This window comes from Lutra lutra, chromosome 8 (assembly GCF_902655055.1).
Source record: "Lutra lutra chromosome 8, mLutLut1.2, whole genome shotgun sequence".
In the NCBI taxonomy this organism is placed as follows: Eukaryota; Metazoa; Chordata; class Mammalia; order Carnivora; family Mustelidae; genus Lutra; species Lutra lutra.
Window position 1 is genome coordinate 10,261,339 of NC_062285.1, and position 10,608 is coordinate 10,271,946.

Consider the following 10,608-nt stretch of genomic DNA (forward strand, 5'->3'; position numbering starts at 1 on the left):
TACTGGGGTGTAACCTGCTTTGGTCTCCTGCCTGAGGCCCCAGAGCAGAAGGTGATAAAATGTTGCTGGTCTCGACCATGTTTGTGGGTTCCCGCAGAATCCAGCCCAGCTTTGGGATGCTGACCTGCGCCACGATCCCGTACTCACTCCGCTGCTGCTAATGGGGTCCCTGAGTCCCCACTCGCTCCTGCCCCTTCTGACTCAGGATCCCTTGAAACAAGCCAGGCAGGAAGGGGCCAGGACACAGCCCCACGTTCCGAGCTCCCTGCAGGTTAGAATATCTGTGACAGTCACCCTGATTCCTCCCCACAGCTCTTCCAGCAAGGTCCACCGCCCGAACCCGAGCCCCGCTCTCCGTGGAGGAGACCAGGCTACCGAGTGTCTCATCCTACACGGAGAGCACGGAGATTGGCCTCCAAACAGCCTCAGGCCTTCTGTAGCTCTCGGAGGGATCCCACCCATTTATCTCAGCGAGAAAAAGCACAGGACTGTGACACACGCCTCGGAAGGAATCTGGCGCAGAGCAGATCCTGCGGAAAGCACGCGTGGAGGCCCCGACTCTGAGTAAGCGGGGGGCTTGGCGACCCTGGGAAGCACATGTCCAGGTTGGAGTCGAGCTCTAAGTAGAAGAGGGAATGCTCCGCTTGCATCCATCCTCGAGTCAGAAGGCAAACGGCTCCTTTCCCCAAATGGCATGTCCCTTGCACACACAGCGGCCGTCAGAGCAGAGGCTCCGGAAGCTGGAGAGGTCATGAAGCCTCCAGCCGCGGCGGCAGGCTCAGAGAACACACGCATGCACAAAACCTGAAGCCACGCTGAGATGTGGCCAAGTCTGGGAGGACAGAGACCCACAGACCACAGAGGAGGGACACGCAGGCCACTCCACCGGGCATCACCGTGGCCTGGCCCCAGGGGCAGCCCCCCACAGAGCAATGCCCACCCTTCTTCCCCAGCACGAAACCCATGCCATTTACTGTCAACCAAATAATGACCTCATCCAGGGACCCACAGGCCCGCAGACACAGTGCCCCAGGGACAGAGAGGACAGGGATCCGTGTCTGGGCACGCGGACGCCCAGTGCCCTGCACCACCAAGTTCACATTCAGTCGCCCAACTCTGCTTTCCGGCAGAAAGAACCACCTGTCTGGGCTCTGCACTCAGTGGTGTAGGCGGGGGACGCTTTCCACGTGTAAAGTCTGACGCTGAAAGCTGGATTTCTCTATTGAGAGTCAGCTGCAAAGGCCCCAAAGCTTTGTCCTCGATTTGAAAACATGCTTTTCCCCCGAGGGCCTCTGAGCAGGCCCAGTAAAGAATTGCAACGAGGCCCTTGAAGGCAGACGGCATTAATGTGACTCATTCGTCCAGCTGGATCTCGATAGGACACTTGAAACCCAGGCCACATCCTTCTTTCCCAGGACCGCACGGCAAGGCTAAGCTCGGTAAAGCTTCAGGGATGATTTGTAATAGGATCAGAGTCAAGGGTTTGGGGTTTTGTGTGTGTGTTTGGGGTTGGGGGGGTCTTCTTTTCAGCTGCAAGCACACCTTTCCAATGAAGCACCCAAATACAGGTATTATCAGGACAGAAACAGTGCATGGAAGCCAGGACTGGGAGGTGGCCGGACAGAGGTGGCTGGATGGAGCTGGAGGGGGAGAGGTTCCATTAAAGGCCCTGGAAGGAGGCAGAGTCTGGCCCAGAGAAATCTGTGCTTTAGTCCCAGTGGTGCCAGGTGGCGGAAGGACAGAAAACAGAGAAGGCAGAAGGAAAGATGAACCTGTGGGAGTCCCTGCAGTTTTCCTGAGCACTGATTTACGTGCCTACAACAGGCCGGGTCCCGTGGATATAAGCGATTTAGGGCAAAGGGAAAGAACACTCAGAGGCCACAGGAAGGCCGTTTCACCCCAGGAACGATGGCCCAAGGTCCTCCGAGGGGCGGGCTTAAAGACAAGTCTAATCCTCCACCTTCCAGGTAAAGAAATGGAGGCACAGAGATGGTAAATTAAATGTAAACTTCCCCCCTTCCCCCCAAAAATAAGGTCTATGACTGCTTCGAAATCATAGGAATAGTGTGTCAAAAACCTCTGATTTTATCTTGGTTCTAATTAGCCATGTGGACTTAGTCGGCTTCAGCTGCGGTAACAAAATATGACAGTTTTGGGGGCAGAAAACGTGCATTCACCTCTGCGGCTGGAAGGGCCAAGATCAAGCCACAGGCAGATTGTCCTTCTGGTCAGAGCCCGCTTCCTGGCTCGCGGGCAGCTCCGTGCATGCTTGTCCTCACAGGACAAGGGGCCGGGGCTCTCTGGGGTCTCTTTATAAGGACACTGATCCCATCATGAGGGCTCCCTGCTTATGACCCAATCACCTCCCAAAGGCTGCATCTTCTATTACCATCACCTTGGGATGACAAAGTCTACATACGAGTCTGGTGGCAGGACACACGCATCCGGTCCATACCGTGGCCTCAGCAAGCAACACGACCCACAGACAGCCTGATACTACACAGGAGGGACCCTCACTGCTCTTTGGTGGGGAGGCACAGAATTTCATGTTCCTGCAACGTTTTTTTCTATATTAAGCTGAGATGACCTAATTTTTTGCTTACTCCTAAACCCCACTTTTTCCCAAATAAAAACCTCTTCTTTTATTCCTAAATGAGGAAACATATTTTTTTAACACCTCCAGTTTGTCCAACATGGCACCAAATGCTTGATATTTAACCCTTACAACACTGCTAAGATGTTGGCATCCCACTTGGTGGATGAGGACGCAGAGGCTCAGAGAGGTTAAGTCATCTGCCCAAAGTCACAATGTGGACTGTGATCAGGTTGACTCCAAAGACCATTTGTGCCTCTCCAATATCAGTGATGCCCTCACAGATCTATTTGCCACTGACGAGTGAGCTGTCATGCCTCCTCCCACAGCGGCGGAGGGTGAGAATGAACAAATCGCACTCCGCTGGCCCTTCTCTGACCGAGGCTGATCTCGGCGACTGAGATCAGGTGCTGCTCCCTCCTGTGAATGGGGCGGGGAGGGCGTGGGCAGGAAGCAGGAAACTGTTTCTAGCAAGGGCCACGATGGGGCAGTGCCAGTCTTCTCTGGCTGCCACATGTGAAGGTGACACAGACGTGACTCCAAGGGGCCACGTGACAGAGTGGAGAGATGCCGGTTGTGGTGGCGGCCATTGTATTCTGGGTGTCACAGGTTCCTTACAAATGCCTGGACTCACACTCTGATCGCAGCAGAGATGGGACACCTGCGTTGATCCCGTGTGACTCCCCGAGCGTACGCCTGGTCAACCTGTTGGGTCTGGTAAGTCACTGGCATTGAGCTGACCTTCCCCATTGTAAGCACCTGCAGAGGACAGCAGTGTGTCTTTCTATCTGTCTAACTGAATCCCACCCCCAGCACCTGCGGTTTCCACCACAGAACCTGGGGACGTGGCGGAACTGACTCAGAGAAACCCTTTCATCTATTCAAACATTCTTTGAACACTGAGGGGCCCCTTAGACAACACACTGTTGGATGTGACAGAAATGTCGTGGGCTTTTACAAAAGACTTGTTTTCAAATCTTGGCTCTGTGACAACCTGTGTGCCTTTGAGATAATTTTGTGACCTTTCTATCTTCTCATCAGTGAAAATGCTTCATACGGGCTGTCAAGAAATGAACTGGGACCACACCTAGATGGCAGGTGGCATGATCGGGCTCTGAATGACAGCATGACGTGTTCATGGGTGAGAAGGCTCCTGCTCTCCCCTTGACCAGGGACCCCCACCTCTTCCACAACATACAAGGACCTGCAGTGGCTTCAATGCTTGCCCCAAATTTTCAGAGCTACGGTCTCTGGGTAAGACAAAAAGACTAAAGTGTATCTGACCAACGAATCACCCCACCCCATGAAGGAGGGAGAGAGAGAGGAAGTGAGCGAGAGAAGAAAAACAGAAGAAGGTTGGAGGGGAAGGGGTTTGCAGAGAGCTAATGGGAGCAGGTTTTCCAAGAAGGACCCCTCATCTCTTGGTACAGAAGTTCCAGATAAGTTTGGGGACATTCATGGAAATTTCCCTTGTGGTTTGGAACCTGGTCCTGTAGGACCCTGAGGGACACGTCACTGAAAAGTTGAATGACCTTGAAAGCCTGACCACAGAAGCATGACTGTCTTCGAGCGGGGCCTCCAATAAGGGCTTCAAGGACAGAGAAAACTCAAAGATGAAACAGCAGTGGTGGCAGGAAGCCTCCCAGCCTCACTGCCTAAAGGAATAGGGAAAATAGAAAATGTATCCTACACCCGTGGTCATCTGGCTGAGGAGATGGTCCACACCGAGAGTGGGAGACGCCATCTGCCTTCTTGCTGCTTCTGGTAAAAACCAGAGGGAGAGGGAGCTAAAGGAAGGGCCCTTGGACAAAAGGGAGCCACCGTCCTGGTTTGGGAAATTCTTGACCTCTCTGGATGCCAAATGGTGTCAAAATTAAGAAAGGGCTCCCTGGCCAAAGACAAGTGCAGGGTGCTGTCCGGAGAATCGGATCCAAAGATGAATCCAGAAGTGTGACTGGTCTGCATCTGCTTGGATGACATGACAAATAGCAGTAAGGCCCACAGACAGGGACTAGAACAGCCCTGTCCTCTGAAGACAGCTGAGGCTCCTCTTTTTCCAGATGGAATGAGCACCGAGGAGACTGGAGACCCACAAAGTCTGCGGAGGATTGACACTGGAGGAATGTGGCCAGCTTGGGCTAAAAGGCACAGATAGCACACACTGAAATGACGTCGTTGGCCCCAGGACCCTGTACAGGCGGGAAGCTGGCTGAGAAAAGGAAGCCCCAGGGAAAGGAAGGATGACCCAGAGGGAGAAACAGAGGCCGGCAGAGTGAGTCAGAGAGCCGAGGAAAGTATCCTGGAGCCGCCCACTGGTGCCCGCCTTCCTTTCATAAGTGCTCTGAGCCCATGACCTGGGTGTATTCCCACCTTCCATTCAGGCCGAACAGGAAGGCCCACAGCGTCACCCTTTGCTTGTCCCATCACTGCCTGTTGTTGAGTGTGGGAGGGGGCGGATAGCTAGTGTCTCTAGTTCACAAATCTCAGATCAAAGAGAACTGGATTTGAGAGCTCAAGGAGCCTCATTAGTATGGATCTGGTTTGGACAAGATGAGAGTTTGGGGGCCTTGGGAGAGGCTGAGCACATCTTGCCCATGGGAAGGCCCTGAACCACGGTGGGACAGAGGGCAAGTGTGACCACCTGCCTCTCAGATACCCCTACTGACCCCTCCCTCTGGTGTTCTCAGGCCTGTGTTGTCCTTCGCTTCTGGAATGGGACTGACCTGAGCCCAGGGGCCCGTGCTCTGGGAGAAGGCAACAGTCACGTCATGCAGACACCTGAGCAGGTCTCTGCCAGGCCCACCTGGTGAGAGACTGAAGCCTCTGCCCACAGAGAGCATAGACTTGCCACCGTGCGTGGGAGCCATCATGGCAGGCCGATCCGCTGGCCTCCTTCAGATGGCCGCAGGGCCCGGGCTGGCTGGCCCTTTCACTGCAACCTCAGGAGAGAACCCAAGCCCCGTAATTGTATGAAAGTGCTCTCCAATTCCTGCCCCACAGGCACTACGTCCAAATCATAATAATACATTTAGTATCGGTTTTGGCCGCTATGGTGTGGGGTAATTTGTTACCCAGCAACAGGTAACTATTACAGGATAGAAATAAACATGTTGACAATTTCATTCAATTCATTAACTAACGATGATGAAAATAGGAATACAGTTCCCAGAGTATCTGAGGAACTTGACGTTTATGGGCAGTTTAAGGACACACTGTTAGAGTCCAAGGGCTGGCTTCATACAAAATAATACGAAACCAGTTCCTGTCCTACGGAGTAATGAATGGCCACCTTTGGGTTATCTTTTCCACCAAACAGAAATTAGTTTCATCTGTGTCAGTCAAACATCTATAGTTCACGCAGAACTTCTGACATCTTGAATCTACAGAAAGCAAGGAGTAGAGTCATTCTATGCAGGGAGAGGCTGCTCCGTGGCTTCCGGCACATTCAGCAGCATCACTGCCTTATGCACTACTTGTCAGTGACCCCCACCCCCCAAAACCGCGCTCTGCGCCAGTCGTGACAATCAAACATGTCTCTAGACATTGCAAATGTCCCCTGAGGGACCCAGGGTTGAGAACCACTGCCTCAGATCATTAAGTATCCTTGGGCAGACCTATCCAATGATGCTCATTCTGACACTGACATGATATGCCTCCACTTTTTGGCCTCATTTCCAAGTTATACATACTCTCTCATAACAAGCGTCTGTGAGCAGAGAGCCGAGAGACGATGCTCCCTTCCAACTGATGCTTCCAAGGAAAGGGGGTTCCAGGCCCCTGATGCTGCCTCCAGCTAAAACTGGACATGTGACATGGTCTCCTTCACCCCCATCCAGAAGGGGCCAGGAAAGAACAGGTTATCAGGGCAAACACAGTCAGAGCAGGGCACGGGGTCAGAGAGTTTCTGGGGTAAGCCACGCAGCACTATCGATAAAGACTTGTCTCCAAGCACCTCAGGCAGAAAGATGAGTTGTTAGCCAATAGAAAGGTAAGGAGAGGAATAGAATTCCCAAAGAGAACCCCAGACCCTAATGAACGTTTTTTGGGTTTTGTTTGCTACCTTTTCAAAATCATTTTAAACAGGCAAGCCGTGTTTACCTAATAAAAATAGGTATGATTTTTTTTCCTCTCTGAAAAAAAAAGAAAAAGAAGAAATTTGAATTCACCTTTGGGGGCAGATTGATTCTTTGTTTTGAAAGGAACCATTACATGAATTCCTTAAATGAATTCCCATTTAAACTGATGAGGGATAGAAGCAGAAAAATGTTCACTCTTAGCCCAGAAGGCTGACCTACAGCCTGCCCAGCTCTGGTAAGGATCAAATATGTGCTGGTTGCTACATTCTTAAAGGGTCTTGTGACTGCCTGTACATCTCAACCCTAGTTAATGTTGAGCTGATTGATAAGCAGCAGAGAAATCATGCAAAGGTAGTTCTATGAGCAGAAATTTGAGGAAGATATTTATGATCTAATACTCTCTGCCCTTCCCCTCCCCTCCCTCTTGAGCACCAAGTATATAACCACCAGCCTCACACAGCAAAAGTGCAGCTCTTTCTGCCCACGGGCCCTGTCCCCACACTACTGAAATAAACTTACTAAGTTGCACCATACAAAGTCTCAAGAATTCCTTCCCAGCTGTCACATGCTGCAATCTCGCAGGAAAACCATGACTTCGATGACGAAGAGTAAAGCAAATACTCACCATGCTTGTTGAGTCTGTTGGCCTGTAGGTGGATGTTTGAGGCTGAGAAGCTCCACATTCTGTGCAGAGTAAATGGCAGAATCAGAACTGGACCTGGGGGAAAAAAATTGGTCAGTAAGGGGTAGAGGAATCAGTTGTTGTGACTGTACCTATAGCCTGTGGGGTGATGTGTCTGCTGGAGGCCAGACTGGGTTGGAGAATTCCCCCGCAAGGGAAGGAAGGAAGGCTAGGACAGGAGTTTGGGTGGGGCTTGTTTCACTTAGCCTTTGTGGATGCTATGGGGCTAAGCTTAGTTTTAAGGCCCAGTTAAGACTCCTGTTGGATAGTTATGTTCCGATGGGCTAGTTTCATCAGGGACCAGAAAGCAAGGGAGCTCTCCAGAGGCCAAGGGGGTATCCCTCAAACCTAGGGCTACTTCTGGGTCAGTCATCTTGGGAATGGGCTGGTCTTGAGCTAGGGAACAAGGATCAGGGAGGCCAGCCTCTGACAAGAGAGACAGTCCTTCTTTCTGGGCATCTGAGCAGCTGGAATCAGGGACATCCACAAAGCCCTTCTGGGGAGGGGGGACCCCTCCTTCCCATGAAGGCCATCTGGAAGCCAGGTGGGGGAGCCCTGGAAAGGACACCCAGACAGATCCACTTAGAAACTCTAAGAGTAGCCACATCCAGTAGGCTTATCACTTACCTATACTCTACCCTCTTTCCCCTCTTTCTTCCTAGCTCGTCAACCCAGTCTGGTTCCTGTTGTGAGGGAAGAATTTAAGGGAAAAGTCTGTTCTATGCCTAAAGTGCAGTGCCAAGTGCCCAAGCTGGCTTGCTGGTAAGGACAGCAGCCTGAGGAAGAGGAAGCGTGGCCTGGCCCAATGACAGAGCATGTATGTACCACCACAACCTCCAGATCAGACCTCTGAGAGATCTCAGGAGGACTGAGAATCTGGGCACAGAGGGGACCCAAGGTTAACAATTCCCAAGACTAATGTGCCCCTGAGGAATTCATGGAAAGATGAAGTATGGCTGAGGGGTGGTCACAGACTGGTAAGGCCCAGACATGCAGGCTATTGGTGAATGACGGATAGACAGACAGAGGTGGAGAGGATGGATGGATGGGTGGGTGGGCAGATAGGCATGTAGACAGATAGAGATAAAGGATGGATGGTGAAGTGTTCAGAGCATGTCCCCCATAGGAGGCCACTTTGGTATATTGATGATTTGAGTTAAAAGTCTTGAGAAATAGCAGGTATGGGGCACCTGGGTGGCTCACTCAGTTAAGCACCTGACTCTTGATCTCAGCTCAGGTCTTGATCTCAGGGTCATGAGTTCAAGCCCTGCATTGGGCTCCATGCTGGCCATGGAGCCTACTTGAAAGAAGATAAAGAGAAACAGAGAAAGAGAGGGGGAAGGAGCAAGACGGCAGAGGAGTAGGAGACTAAATGTCATTGGGTCTCAGGAGTTCAGCTAGATAGTTATCAAACCATTCTGAACACCTACACACTCAACAGGAGATCAAAGAGAAGAAGAGCAGCAATTCTAGGAACAGAAAAGCAACCACTTTCTGGAAGGTAGGACGAGCGGAGAAGTGAATCCAAGGCAATAGGTGGGAAGAGAGACTGCGGGGGGAGGGGCTGGTTCCCAGCAAGTGGTGGAGCAACAGAGCACAAAATCGAAACTTTTAGAGTCTGCTCCACTGAGGGACATCACTCCAGAGGCTAAGTGGGGGTGGGGGGGTGGGGGGGTTGGAGACCTTGCAGGGACAGTGTGGTCTCAGGACTCACGGGGTCACTGACAGACCGGGGGTGTCTGAGTGTGGCAGAGCTCACAAGTATCAGAGCGGGGAAGCCGGCGGCAGAGACGGAGCCGAGGAGGGGCTCTCAGCTCAGGCTTACCTTACACCGTGATCTGAGACACAGTCAGGACACTGCTTTTTGTGTAGGGACCCCACAAGTGGTAGATATGGGGAGACTCACCTTCCTCCCCTGGGAGGAGCAGCGCGGGAGCACAGCACAGGAATCTGCTGGGTTTGGAGACTCCAAACGGAACCGTGTGCCAGAGAGAAAAACACTCGGTCACAGGCAGGGTGAGCCCGGAGACCAGGGAGATCGGAGGGACTGACGGCTTTTCTCCGAGGGCGCACTGAGGAGTGGGGCCCGAGCTCTCAGCTCCACCGGGCAGGAGATTAGGTGGCCGCCATCTTCCTTCCCGACCTCCGGAACTCCACGGAAAGCGCTCAGGGAGCAAAAGCTGTGAGAACAAAACCACAGATGACTTAGCCTGGCCCCTGGCAAGGGCGGGTCAATTCCACCTCAGGCAAAGACACTTGAGAATCACGGCAACAGGCCCCTCCCCGAGAAGATCAGCAAGAACACCCAGCCAAACCCAAGTTCAAGGATCAATGAGAACTGCAGAACTCCAGAGTTAGGGGAAAGCAACGCCTAGAATTCATGGCTTTTTTCCCCATGATCTTTAAGTCTTTCAAAGTTAAATTTTTTTTAATTTTATTTTTTCCTTATTCTGTTTTTAAAATTTTTCCTCGTTCTTATTTTAACATTTTTTAAACTACTTGATCTTATCAATAACTTTTTAAAAATCTTTTTAAATTTTCACTGTTATATTTTAATCCCTTCATTGTATTTAACCTTATTTTTTGTATACATATAGGTTTTTTTTTTCCCTAAAAATTTTTGGGATAAAATTTCCTCTAATAGATCAAAATACACCCTAAATGTAGCTCATGGCTTTGTTCTAGTCTCCAGCCTAGATCACATCCTCTCACATGTGATGATCACATTCTCTCCTTTTTTTCCCCTGTGCTTTTTTCAATGAACTTCTTATCAATTCCTTTTTTAGAATCATTTTTAATTTTCATCTTTACAGTCATATTCCATACCTTTATCATGTTTACCCTTCTTTTTGTATATATATAAGTTTTTCCTTTCTTTAAAATTTTGGGAGGCAGTTTCTTCTAATAGACCAAAATACACCCAGAATCAAGTGTGTGTGGCTCTGTTCTATTCACCAGTCATATATATATGACTTTTTTCCCCCTCCTTTCTTCTCCCCTCTGTTTCAGGTCCCTTCCAATTTGGTTAGTGTATATTTTTCTGGGGTCACTGCTACCCTTTCAGTATTTTTTCTCTCATTCATCTATTCTTATCTGGATAAAATGGAAAAGCAGAAAAACTCACCTCAAAAAAAAAAAAAGAACAAGAGGCAATACCAACGGCTAGGGATTAAAAAAAAAAAAAAAGACCCATTGATATGCTGTCCGCAAGAAACTCATTTTAGACCCAAGGACATCTCCAGATTTAAAGTGAGGGT

At 50.4% G+C, this 10,608-nt stretch overlaps 1 long non-coding RNA gene across 2 annotated transcripts in view; it reads right to left on the reverse strand.

Annotated features, from left to right (window-relative positions):
* The window catches only part of LOC125107867 (uncharacterized), a 56,699-nt gene extending 47,489 nt beyond the window's left edge, over positions 1-9,210 (reverse strand). Inside the window, exons 1-2 of one of the 2 annotated variants that reach the window (XR_007129678.1) lie at positions 7,979-8,256; positions 7,295-7,387 (exon numbers count right to left, since the gene is read on the reverse strand). This is a non-coding gene — a long non-coding RNA (uncharacterized LOC125107867). Of the gene's footprint in view, positions 1-7,294; positions 7,388-7,978; positions 8,257-9,176 lie in introns of those variants that run through there. The other variant, XR_007129679.1, reaches the window with a different exon arrangement.
* Positions 9,211-10,608: the final 1,398 nt, after the last annotated feature.